The 13,562-nt window shown below is 44.2% G+C and overlaps 1 long non-coding RNA gene across 2 annotated transcripts; it reads left to right on the top strand.

Moving 5' to 3' along the window:
• Positions 1-35: 35 nt before the first annotated feature.
• Positions 36-12,078, top strand: LOC128326697 (uncharacterized). Of its 2 annotated transcripts, XR_008308205.1 has the most exons (3): positions 36-139; positions 7,348-7,440; positions 11,392-12,078. It is a non-coding gene; the product is annotated as an uncharacterized LOC128326697 (long non-coding RNA). The 2 variants fall into 2 exon arrangements; XR_008308204.1 differs by lacking the exons at positions 7,348-7,440; positions 11,392-12,078 and adding an exon at positions 1,106-4,852.
• Positions 12,079-13,562: the final 1,484 nt, after the last annotated feature.

Genomic DNA, 13,562 nt, shown 5'->3' with positions numbered 1-13,562 from the left:
AGACGGCTCTCTGCTTCCCCCAGGCGTCCAAATGCCTGCATTGCAACTAAAGAGCGCAGCTTGTTCTTGGGAAACGGAAATTAGGTTTGCGCCCTGGCGCTTGTTTTGAATGCCAGGCTTAGCTCTAAAATACGTGAAGGTAGCAATCTAGAAAAGAAGAGTGGTTCCGAACATGAACTAAGTCCTCTACAGCTTGTTTAGACGGCTTTAAAGGGGGATTAGAGATACTCCTGTCACTGGGAATTAGGCAAAATGGCTATGTGGAACCTCCGTGTTCAAAGGCAGTATATCTCTGAATACTAGTTGCAAGGGTGCCAAGAGCAACGGAGCACTTTCGCATGTGGCTTTGCAGAGGCATTTGGTTGGCCATTATGGGAAGGAAGCTGTTGGACTAGATATGTACCTTTGATCTGACCCAGCAGGGCTCCGTTTATGTTTTATTGCAGCTGGGGGGAAAATAATACTAAAGCCTTGGAGGCAGTGACAGCCCCAAAATGTTTGGGATTAAATGAAATAAGAACATTAAGAGTGAAACTTCCAGGTCAGAAACTATGATTAGCAGGCTTTTTTCATCCCTGTCACCTCATTTTAGAACACAGGAAGCTGCCTTATACTGAGTTAGTCAGTCTATTGGTCAGTTTAGGACAGGGCTGTTTACTCTGGCTGCCATTGACTCTCCCAAGACCTGCGATCGAGCAAGGCCTTTTTCTTCTCAGCTCTGTTACCCGAGATCCTTTGAACAGGAGAGAATAGAAATAATATTTCTGTTTGCAGTGCAAGGCGAGAGGAAAACTTCCCAGGTACAGTGCTTCTAAGCTTGCACTCTGAGGCACACGTACCTGGGAATAAGCCCCACTAAACACAGTGGGGACTTATTTTTGATGAAACATCCACTGACTTGAGCTATAAGAGTTGCATAGATTGTTCACTAGGTGTTGTTACTCTGTTATAGTGATGGGTGAAGTCACACTTGCAGAAATGTTTCTTTCTGTGCAACTCTTTGTCGCACACTGTGAAAAATGTGACCCCTCCAGGATCACCTTTAATACCTAGGCTTCTGATATACTAATGTTCTGCATTAATGGTTTTTTCTTTCTTTACACAGAGAAGAATTAAAACATTCTATTCTACAGTGTTCTGAGGTGGTGCAGTCCAAAGAGGACTGTACCATGGGCTTTTTCTATCCATCTGCTTGCCGAGGTCATCTGGGGGCCGCTTGATGAGGTCGTCTGAGAGGGCTCTGCTCCGGGTGCCGACAATGAGGGAGGCTCGGCTGTCGTGCACGTGGGACAGGGCCTTCTCTGTTGCTGCCCCCAGACTCTGGAATGCTCTCCCGGTGGCCATTTGTTCCTCGGACTCCATCATGGCTTTTAGAAAGCTTTTAAAGACTTGGCTTTTTACCCAGGCTTGTATATGATTGCCTATATTGCTGCTTCTTTGTATTTTGTACAGTTCTTACGCTTGCATTTTAAATCTTTAAAGTCAGATTTGTTTTATATTTTAGCTTAATATTTTAATTGTGTCATTTTTATAGTCGTGTGTTTAATTTTTGTGTGAACCGCCTTGGGATTGTTTTAATGAAAGGTGGTATACAAATGTAACAATAAATAAAATAAAAAATCTGAGTAAGACAGAAGCTGGAAAGCTTGGCCTGCCTACTGAGTGATGCCATCTCCCTTCCCAGGCGTGCCCACACACATTGCCAAACTCACAGCAAAAAGAGATGAGCAGCATATAACAAGGGGACATGACTACAGGGCATTTGGCATGGATAAATTAGCCATTTTTGGCTGCTCTTTATCTGAAAACTCCTTGTATTTTGAGCCCACTTCTGGTCTGAAGGGTGCTGAAATGAGTTTGCTCATCTTGAAGCTGGAGAACGAGGGGCAGAAGAGCTGGAATGTAGTTTGACAATCTAGATCAGGGTTGGGTATACTTAAGGCTTCCAAGAGTTACATATATATTTTTTTGGCCAGAGCCTTGGAAGCTACCAACATGAAATGGTGAGGAGTTAGAGCTAGTCACAAAATGGCAGCTTGCGGAAAAATTTGCATCGACAGAATAAGGGATTTTAACATCGGATCCCCTGAATTCCAGGATAATTTTGCTGCAGTGGAGCAAGAGAGGTTGCTTTGCTGAGAAAACTGAAAGGAAATGAATAGGAAAGTGAAAGCTATCCTGAGCACCCAAAGAAACAGATTAAAAATGGTGCAGTCATGCCCCCAGCCAATGAAATCTGAAATATTGGCTGGAAGGGAGACGAGGGAAAGCAAGCCCCAAAGCCTAGAGAGCTACTTATATGCCCAGAAGCTCCTGAGCTATCCAGTGCCCACTTTTTGATTTGCCTGACTGATTTGGATTTGGAGAAATCTTCCTGAGATTGCCCTGGGCCTACTACTGACTGCCTGTGGTCCTGCTTCCTCCCCAACCATCATGCCTCCTCAGTCTGTATGGTTGTGAGGAATCAGATCATTGCAAACACATCCCAAGTCTCCAGTGCTTTTTTTCCTCCAAAGAAAACTTACTCTTTGGAGGCTAAAGTTTTCATTGCTCGGAGATGGGGGATCAGAAAACAGCATCAAGAAATGAGTGATGGTTCGAGAAGCAGTGGCTGGCTGTTAGTCATAAATGAGTTTTTGTTTTGTTTTCTATTATTTAAAGAGCAACTTTGCTTTCCAGGGCTAAATGTAATTTCCTCGACCAAGAAATTGCTAGACGGCTTGGCCATAAACTAAATATTACTGTTCCCCAGTATTGTGGTCCCTGCCAACACGAACGACCTGACCTAAATAATACAAGAAATTGGACAGGCGTGCATCGTAAGATATGAAATACACCTCTGAGGTTTTTCTCATCAGCATAGGGCAGTTAAAAGAAATGAGGAATTTCCTGTACTCGGGTAAATTGTTGCATTCATTCATGCGTCATAGCCTTTATCATGGTTTGGCAAATATAGCCTTTACTGGGCCAGTATATGATCTGTTTAGACACATCAGTGCAGAGTGAGCTTCACTGAGTGCTGGGCCAAGGGGCATAAACTTTTTATGTGGGCTGATGCTGGGCCTGCAAAAACAAAAACTGAAAGTGACTCTGTAACTGCAAAGAAATGGGGAGGGGAGGAATTAGACATTTTGGTGCGCTATCAGGGACTGATTAATTGATTGCAATCTCAATTTTTGCAAAATGTTCCAGCAATAGCTATCTCCAGAGCAAACATAACCACCAGCCCACCACTGAGCTCTTAGGGAGGTCACATGATTGATTGATTAAGTGCCCTCAGGTCGGTATCGACTCTTAGCAAACAGATAGATTCTCACCAGGATGATCTGTCTTCAACTTGGCCTTTAAAGTCTCTCAGTGGTGCATTCACTGCTGTCGTAATTGAGTCCATCCACCTTGCTGCTGGTCGTCCTTTTCTTCTCTGTCCTTCAACTTTCTCCAGCATTATAAGACTTCTCAAGGGGGCTGGGTCTTCGCATAATGTGTCTGAAGTATGATAGTTTGAGCCTGGTCATTTGTGCAGCGAGTGAAAATTTTGGATTGATTTGTTCTAGGATCCATTTGTTTGTTTTCCTGGCTCTCCATGGTATCCTCAAAAGTTTTCTCCAGCACCAAAGTTCAAAAGCGTCAATGCTTTTTCTATCTTGCTTCTTCAAAGTCCAGCTTTTGCATCCATAGAGTGTCATGGGGAAAACTATGATCCGAACTATTCTAATCTTTGTAGGTATAGACACCCCCACCCCAAGTCCTGCTATGCTGCCTCATTGTGGCGGTGTGTGTGTGTGTATTCCTGGGAGGGATGTGCGAAGTACGCCGGGAGGTCTACTCCCAGCAGGGTCATCCAAAGTGCGAAGGTCATCCCAGCTGCCCAGCTAAAGCAAGCAGGCACCTATACTGGGCAGCAGCAATATAGAAAGTTGCTGGAGGCGGACAATCAATTCAGTGACAACAACAAAGGCATCATTTCATACTGTGTGGGAGAAGGCAATGGTAAACCACTCCAGTATTTTACCAAGAAAACCACATGGATAGACAAAATAGGGAGGTCACATAAATACTCCTAAAACAGATGAATATATGAAGCAATCTTATCTTTAGTCATACTCTTGATCCATGTAGCTCAGTCTTGTCTACACGAGGGGTTCTCAACAGGAATGACTCATAGGGGTGTCAAGGGGTAGTGGCTGCTCCCCAGAAAATATCCTCAGCTCCCCCTTTCGCTCTCCCTCCCAGCAGGCTATAACTTGACACCAAAGTGTCAGGTAATGCTATCATAGTATACTGTATTATGGTCCTTTTGCATGAATTAATCATTTTAAAGGTCTCTGTTGTTTAAAGAATCCTCATTCACTCACTCCGCTACCCCAGAACAAGCAACTGAAGCCAGTGCAGCCAGGTAGGTAGGAGACTCCTCCAGCCTCCCAGGAGCCAGGCCAAGCCATCATGATGTATAGTAAATCAGAAATGCATAGAAGTTCACAGCTTGACATAAGCAACGCCATTATGTTTAACTAAACTCAAGGATCTGCTCTGCTAGAAGGATGCTTACTACTGTGTATTCTCTCTAGTAGTTTTCCATCCCCCATAGGTTAGAGTGACCGTGGGATTTAGAATGTAGAACAATTTTGAGATAAGGCTGTCTGTCTGCCTGCGTGCATGTTTGTGGTTTAGTCCCTAATCTTAGCAAGTCATGATGACGTATTTGCTATGTAGCTGAACAACATGTTATTCTGGAGAACAATTTTAAGAGTATAAAATGTATGCTCTCTGTAATAGTCCTTTGTCTTGTTTTGAGCATGAGCCAAACAATACCATTACTACTTGAGAGTAAATAAACCTTTGATCTTGTTAACTCGTCTGGGCTGATGATTATTGGGCTCCATCTGCCCAGGAACGAACCTCCTTATTGGGGACAAGGTTACCCTGATACATCAATCAGCTTCCTTCCTGGCCAGGAACTGGGCTGGGTGAGACCATGTGTGCAGGGTAGGGGTGCGGGGTCATCTCCCCTGCAGGTTTCAGCTGGCCTGGTACTGACCTCTCTTCTCACCCCAGTTTTTCCTACCACACGGTCTTGCACAGGAAGAGGAACTAGTCTGGAAAGTGGACTGGAAGATTTGGCCTAATCCACAAAGACAGTGTTTTCTAAAAGGAATCTGGGCCATTTCCCCCAAATAAGTTCGAAAATGTCAAGCACACTTCATTAATAATGAACAACATTAATTACCTTATCTCTATGTATTTAATCTATAGCAAAATCCTCATCTGATTTATTTGTTTATCTATCTATCTATCTATCTATCTATCTATCTATCTATCTATCTATCTATCTATCTAATTTTTATACCACCGGATATATAAATCTCTAGGTTATCATTCCCCCAATAACATTCTTTGCCACCCATTGCTCCCCCTAACTAATAGTTTTAGAGTCACCACCCTTGGTTCTCCATCCCAAATGCCATTGTGGCTGGGAATGATTGGAGTTTTAGTCCAGCAACATCTATGGACTTCCAAGGTTGAGTACTGCTCAGATTCTCATGAGTTTCAGGCAGGGATCTTTCCCCAACCCTCCCTGGAGATGCCAAAGACTGAACCTTGGACCTTCTCCATTCAAAGCTATGACTCCATTCCCAACATCTTAAAAATTAACACCCATAAAGGACAACAATCGTCAGCACTAATCTCATGGGCCAGCCAAAGCCTATCAAAATTAAAATCTATTGGCCAGCCTACTCTGAGGACCATGGCAAGCATTTGTGAAGACGTTCTGTAGCAGTGATACTACCCTTGAGACAGTCCTGCCATGGCACTTTGGAACAGGGCCTCTCCAGATAACTTGGGTGTGTGAGTAGGCCATCTCAACTCTGTGTCCCTTGCCAGGTCTGGAGAAAAAGGAGAAAGAGTACTTTGGTTGCTAAACAAGGGCAAAGCTGAGCCCTTTTCTGTCCACAATAAACTTACGCTTGTAAATTCCCTGTGGCATAGGCAGGTCCTTACCTTGTTGCCTTGGCACACTGCTGTCATTTAATTCACCTGCCAAAAACCCTGTTCAAGGTGCCAACATCTTACGTTGAACCTTAGTCATTTTGTTTTATGTATTAACAATTCAGCATTTTCAATACAGCCTTTCTAGGGAGAGACAGTAGCCCAATTCAGACATTATGCTCTATGAGTGTACAGATGTCTTTACACTCGTACATGTGTATGATGAACCGCAAGGTCATCTCTCACCAACCCGAGGTTCCCAATCACGGTTTTAGTATCCATGACCAGAAAGTTGTGGCCAGTCTCGCCAACTGTGACAGGAGTATCTGTGGTTGACAAGATTTTTTTTTGCAATTTTCTTTTGGGGGGGTTGTGATTTTGGGGTGTGTGTGTCGAGGTCATTTTCAGGAGTCCCCTTCACTCCTCTTACTGACTCATGGTGATTTGGAGGGATTTTCTATTTTTCACTGTATTTTGTGGTCCTTTCGCGACCGCAATTCCCCTAACCCTCTGTTTGCCATTGATTTCAATGGCTCTCCAACCGCGAATTCGCCAACCGCAAGGTTTTCCCGGAACCCTCATGGTTGGTGAGGGATAATTGTACCTGTATTCATTTTAATAGTGAACCTGGATACAGGACCTTCGAATGCATGGTACAGACAGGAAGTGTACTTCTGTACCTGCGTTTAACATAACCTGTTTGCTGGTCGAATGTCTGTAACAATACAGATTTGAATTTGATTTAACATAACCTGTGAATGACTGTATCTGTGTACAGATCTCTACCTGTGTATACTGTACATACTGTACTGTTCATCATATGAGTGCTGAACATAACTTGTGAATAGGCCTAGTATTTTCCATAGTTTTCCATTTTCCTTTCCTGTGCTCAGACAGGAGTGGAAATGGTTTAAACTTGTAGGATCTAGAAAGATCTTATTCTCTGATATTGAACTGAGAAAAACTGCAAATTGTCTGGATCACAATCCAGCATTGAATCCCATGAAATCCACTGCCTGCAGCCATGCTTAACTCTGTGTTGCACTGTGGTCTGTGGAAATAACTATATTACAGAAATATAAACTATGATATATTCTGCATGGCGCTGAATATTTTAAGAAAACATTCTCTATCCAGTCAACAGATGATAATACTTTTTTTTTCAGATGACAAATGAAAGGGATCTATAAAGAGGACACCAACCTCAGACTATTTATTTGCCTGCCTGCCGTTGTCATTAGAATATGTTTTGTTGTGCCATTATTCCTGCACTCTACTAACCATTTTAAATGTTAATATCTTCTGCAGTGTAATAGCCAGTGGGTTTATATATTTTTTTGCTCTCTCCCTGATTCTCAGATGAAGACCTTGCCTCAATCCAGGAAGGCTTTTGATGAGGGACAGACAACTCGGTGAGAAGAGAGATTTGAAAACATTCCACATCAATCTCAGGTTTGTATTAGTCCTCATGTTTGAAACTCTCTTAAGTATAATATTGCCAACTCTGACTGAAGCCATTCCAGGATATTACACCCCTCCCCACAAATAACCTCTCCCCCCTGCCCCTTGCCCCCATATCTTTTTCACAATGGTTGACATCCAGACTGAGTTACTCGAAAGGAATACTTAATTTCAATAGGTCTACTCAGGAGTAATTTAGTCTGGATGCCAGCGAATAGCAACAACATTTTCCACACTATCAAGCCGTTAAAATATCCCAGATTGCTTCCGGTAGTGATATGGTGGATTAATGCCAATTCCTGGAAACTCCAGGACTGTCATGGTGGACTGGAAGCCCTGTTCAGGGCTCTGACCAGCTATGCCCCCACACTGGAGAGCCAGCGTGGTGTAGTGATTAGAGTGCTGGACTAGGACCAGGGAGACCCGAGTTCAAATCCCCATTCAGCCATGATACTAGCTGGGTGACTCTAGGCCAGTCACTTCTCTCTCAGCCTGACCTACTTCACAGGGTTGTTGCGAGGAGAAACTTAAGTATGTAGTATACCGCTCTGGGCTCCTTGGAGGAAGAGCGGGATATACAATGTAAATAATAATAATAATGATAATAATAATGATAATAATAATAAAAGGCATGACAAGGTAGCAGGGATGATACACTGGAACATCTGCAAAAAATACAAGCTACCTGTAGCCAAGAATTGGTGGGACCATAAAATTGAAAAAGTTGAAGAAAATGAAGATGTAAAAATACTATGGGACTTCCGACTACAAACAGACAAACATCTGCCACACAATACACCAGATATAACTGTAGTTGAGAAGAAAGAAAGAAAAGTTAAAATAATCGACATAGCAATACCAGGGGATAGCAGAATAGAAGAAATAGAAATAGAAAAAATCACCAAATACAAAGATCTACAAATTGAAATTGAAAGGCTGTGGCAGAAAAAGACCAAAATAATCCCAGTGGTCATTGGCACCCTGGGTGCAGTTCCAAAAGACCTTGAAGAGCATCTCAACACCATAGGGGCCACAGAAATCACCATCAGCCAATTACAAAAAGCAGCTTTACTGGGAACAGCCTATATTTTGCGACGATATCTATAATAACCAACAGTATTGATGATAAAATTCTGGCATCCCAGGTCCTTGGGAAGGACTCGATGTCTGGATAAAACAAACCAGTCAATAACACCTGTCTGACTGTGTAAACAAGAAATAATAGTATAATATGATGATGATAATAATAATAATAATAATAATAATAGCAACAATACTGATAATAAAATTCAGCCATCCAGGTCCTTGGGCAGGACTCGATGTGTGGATAAAACAAACCAGTCAATAACACCTGTCTGACTGTGTAAACAACAACAAGAACAACAACAAGAATAATAATACAATTACAAACATTAGTACTTATGCTTTGGAAAATAAATGGGTTAGGAAATTGTTAAAATGTATGCGCAGCTACATCCATAAGCCTCTTGTTCTAAGGGTATTCAGTTATATAAAATTTGGGCAGGCACACACCCCGCCCCCCAAGAAAACATTCTTTCAATACATACAATTCACATTTCTAAAACAAATACATAATTTTCTGACTAGGTTCATTTGCCTCCAGTGTACTCCAGCATAAGTGGATGTGTTCAGCATTTGTACAGTTGTAAAAAAGCAACCTTTCATTCTAGTTCACGGGACATAAATGCTAGTAGTCAGCCTTTATATAATCAGAAAACGCGAGTGAAATGTTTCTTAACAGTGGTACAAATATTGTCAGCTTAACTGTAAAACATAACAACAACCCTGCTGGATCAGGCCCAGGGCCTATCTAGTCCAGCATCCTGATTCACACAATGGCTCCCAAGATGCCTCTGGGGAGCCCTCAGACAAGAGGTGAGGGCATGTCCCCTCTGCTTTTGCTCCCCGCTGCAACTGGTATCGAGAGGCATCATGCCTCTGATGCTGGAGGTGGCCCATTGATAGACCTGTCCCCCAACAAGCCCCCTTTAAAGCTGGTGGCCATCGCCACATCCCATAGCAAGGAATTCCCCCCAGATTGAACCTAATCAGAATATTGTTTTCTTCCTTTATGTGCTGAATAGTTTCCACTGAGGAAGAACATACATCTTCCAAACATGTCTAGACATGTGAATAACTTTTGGCTCTTTTTGTCATTCTGCTGTGAGGTGTGGTCTTCCTCCTGATTGTATTTGTGTGTTGGGCCACAATAATAGCTCAGAACGTGCATATATAGAAGAGGTGCCCAGCCCAGGAGGTTCCTGCCATCCCCTCATAAAGAGACTACCAGCAATCTGAGTGAATTCCGTTGGGATAGTCCACTTCGGATCATCTCCCATCTTTTCTTAAGGCTACGTGGTTAGAGAGATGTTCTGAGAAGCAGGCTGTCTGCTTCCCCTCTCTTCCATGCTCTGAATGTCAGTTGTTAGGGGACAAACAGGGAAAATGTTGCCTTAATGCTCACCTGGTGGGCTTCCCAAAGCAACCTGGTTGGCCAAGTGAGAAACAGGATGCTCAGGGGCATCGTGAGGCAATTGCCTCAGGCAGCAGATGACTGAGGCTAAGGATTTGCACCAAATGCGATTCGGACACCAAATCGCAGCACATCCCTTTAACACAGAGGAATTACACATTCCCTTTAACACGGAGGAGAGCAGGTCTATACCTGCTCCTCTGCCACTCGCCGCCACTTCCTTAATCGTGACACCCCACCCAGCTATCATCATGTGCTGGCAGCTCTGTCCAAGTGGTGGTGAGTGGTGGAGGAGCAGGTATGGACCGTGTTAAACACATCAGTGTTAAAGGGGATGTGTAATCCCTCTGTGTTAAAGGGATGTGCTGTAATTTGGTGTCCGAATCGCATTTCGTGCACACGCCTAATTGCAGCCCCTGCAGAGCAGTGAGATGCTTCCTGCTACTACCATCGTGCAGGACTGATCTGAGCCTTGCAAGCTTTGCAAAGAGTGCCTCCCTCACACTCCTGGTCAAGCTTGCAGGAAACATGAGGAGAGAAGAGGAGGCTGTTAGGGATGTGCACAGAACTGGCAGGGGCCGGTTCGCAGGAGGTGGGGGACAACTTTAAGGGCAGGAGAGGGTGCCCTTACCCCTCCTGCTGCATTTCCCCTGCCAGTGCTCCGTTTGTAAGGTCCCCGTCTGAGTGACAGCATACCTCCCTGCAACCCTGTGCCCTCTTTGGCTGGAAGTGCCACATGTGCGCAAGCGAGCACGACATGCGCACCCGCGCCTGGCTTCCGCACACGCACCCGGCACTTCTGGATACTTCTGGCCAAAGAGGGCATGGGGCGGCAGGTTGGTACGCTGCCCCCCCAACGAGGACTTTACAAATGGAGCACCGGTGGGAGAAATGCGGCAGGAAGGGTAAGGGCACCCTCCCCTGCCCTTAAAGGTTTGTCCCCGCACCTTCGAACTGGCAGAACTGCCAGCTGATCAAACCAGTTTGGAGGCCCATAAAGGGCTTCCAGGCTGGTTCTGTGCACATCCCTCGAGTCTGTTGGCAATCTTCCTGCCTCCATGTCATTTTCAAAGCTTCCAGATGTTAGCTTTCAAAGGGAGATGGCCCCCACCAGTATTGTGGGGCAAGCAGGCGACATTTGGCACCTCGCCCCAGGCATCACAATACCTTGAGCATCCCTGAAGATGCTGAACTAATGGACTCTAGGTCTAATCCAGCAGGGCTCTTCCTATAGGGTGGGTTCACAGGTGATGTGGAACCTGCATAAAAGTTGGTAACCAACTTGTCTGTGATTGTCTGTGATTCAGGAACCTCAGGTTCAACTGGGGTCACAAACTGACATCTGTAACCATGACATTGAAATTGGCTTGTCAAAGTAGGTACAGCTCCACCTCAGTTGTGTGTTATATCTGAACCCATGCTCTTCGTGAACCTCTGGTTTGTTCTAGGTGACCTCATCCATCGGGACCAACGGCTGCAACCTTTCCCATCGGGACTAACGGCTGCAAGGTGGCACACAGCAGGCTGGGAAAGCATCCATGGCCTCACTGGGAGGCCTGGCCAGGGAATCTGACTCAGGCTCAACTTGGCTATTTCCAGCAAACCAAGATACGTGATTGTCTGCAGTGACAGCCTCAGGTTCCCTCCATATTTCAGGCTAGGGTGGGGGTGGGGGAATCTCAGGTTCCACATTATGTGTGAGCCCAGCCATAGTCTACCCAGGGAGGGCCGAGTTAAAGACCTGTGTTTCCTAAGGGGGAACAGGAGAGAAGTCAAGGCTCATGACACTGACCCCATACAAGGCAACCAAGAGGCAGAGATAATTCTGTTATATTACAATCTTGCCATTTGTATATTTGGGGGGCAGGCTAGTATTTGAATTTTTAAATGGCCTTGAATGCATTGGCAAAAAGGTGGGGAATAAGTGCAACAAATAAATAAAATATAGTTAAAGAAGTCAGCAGATTTTTAAATTTGTTGTGTTTTTATCTGTGATATTGTTTTATTAGTTTTGTGAATTTTATCTGTTTTATACTGTTTTAATATTTGTTGTGTTTTAATCTGTACACTGCCTAGAAATGCTTATATCGGGCAGTATAGAAATATGATATATAAATAAAATAATATGTCCATCAGCATGGTGCGCTCTCTCTCTCTCTCTCAGCTACCATCTGGTTGATGGTCCCTTCCATCCAGTTCCCTAATGAATATTGCTGCTTTCTTTCATGCTCTCTCCAAACTGTCCATGTTCAAAGGGAATCTCCTCCTGATATTTTTACGTGTGAGACCAGTCAACCTGAGAGCTCATTTTCCCTTCTCGGATGTAATTCCCTCCCGTCATTTTCCTGTGATCCGTGGGCCTTTCATTGGGGGCATTCAGAAGCAGAGAGGACATCGTTTATCATGCCGCTGGAGGCAGCTCTGACCATTCCCTTTTGCGACCTTCATTCTCAAACTGCTCTGGTGTCACTTTGCATTAATCGCACCTGTCCGTGGAAGCCCAGATTGGTTCTGCTGGTGAAATTTGCAGTACGTGGGCTCGGTGATTGTTCTTTTCCCCGCCACCCATTTCTAGTTCCTACGTGGTGGTGTAGGTTGACTAAGATGCAACATGTCAAAGCAAAGGACCATGGTACAAATGATGTAGCATGCAATTTCAGCCTTGAAAAATGGTTTCTTTTCCAAGAAAATATCCTTTATATTTATTTATTTCAGTCTTTATATCCTATTGCATTTATCACTCTATGGTTCCCCTCTGTCTACTTTCATTTGTCTTTGAAAACTGACGAGTCCCCCTCGCCCCGCCACCATCTCCACTTGAGCTATTTTCCTCAAGTAGAGAGTCAGTGTGGTGTTGCAGTGAGATGAGGAGTAGGGAAGTGTGGGTTCAGATCATCAAATAGCCCTGAAGCTCACTGGATATGGGACAGTCAATAGGCCTCTTCACAGCCCAGTTCGGGTCCAGTGAACTCTGTTCATTAGCCTTGTGAAAGATTGGATCTGTAAAATCAGATCGTGTCCAATTTTACCAAAATTGGAGGGGTTCAGAGAGTGTCCAAACCCAAACTTAGCCAGCCCAGTTTGGATCAGACTTCTCTGACCCCTTTCACAAAAATTCAGCGCTTTCCAGAGCTCCTAATGGTGGCTAGAGAATGTTTGTTAGTTTTTTTCGGTATCGTGGCTGGGGGTGTGAACATACTGTAAGAACATAAGAACAGCCCTGCTGGATCAGGCCCAAGAAGGCCCATCTAGTCCAGCATCCTGTTTCGCACAGTGGCCCACCAGATGCCACTGGTGTGGGGAGCCCATTTTCAGGCAGAGCCCATCTTCAGACTGAAATGGGCTTTGCCCTCTATCTGCCTGCCCACCCATCTATATCTCAACTTTAAAAAAAATAAAATAAATCAGGTTTTTTAGCCTATTTTGTCAGCTGCCAGTCAATTTCCAGGTTTCTCTTGTGATTCTCTGGTGTGAGGTAATTTCCCTTTAGACTCTCTGATTTTACCTTACTTCCTCTGTGACTCTCTATTATTATGTTAGTTTTCTTCTGGGTTCACAGTGAGTATCCACAGTTACTTTTAACACATTTAAAATGGTTTTCTCCAATCCTGACCCCAAC

The sequence above is a fragment of the Hemicordylus capensis genome, chromosome 5 (assembly GCF_027244095.1).
Source record: "Hemicordylus capensis ecotype Gifberg chromosome 5, rHemCap1.1.pri, whole genome shotgun sequence".
Taxonomy (NCBI): domain Eukaryota; kingdom Metazoa; phylum Chordata; class Lepidosauria; order Squamata; family Cordylidae; genus Hemicordylus; species Hemicordylus capensis.
The sequence above is the reverse complement of the archived record's forward strand: the minus strand, read 5'-3'. Positions and strand labels throughout refer to the sequence as shown.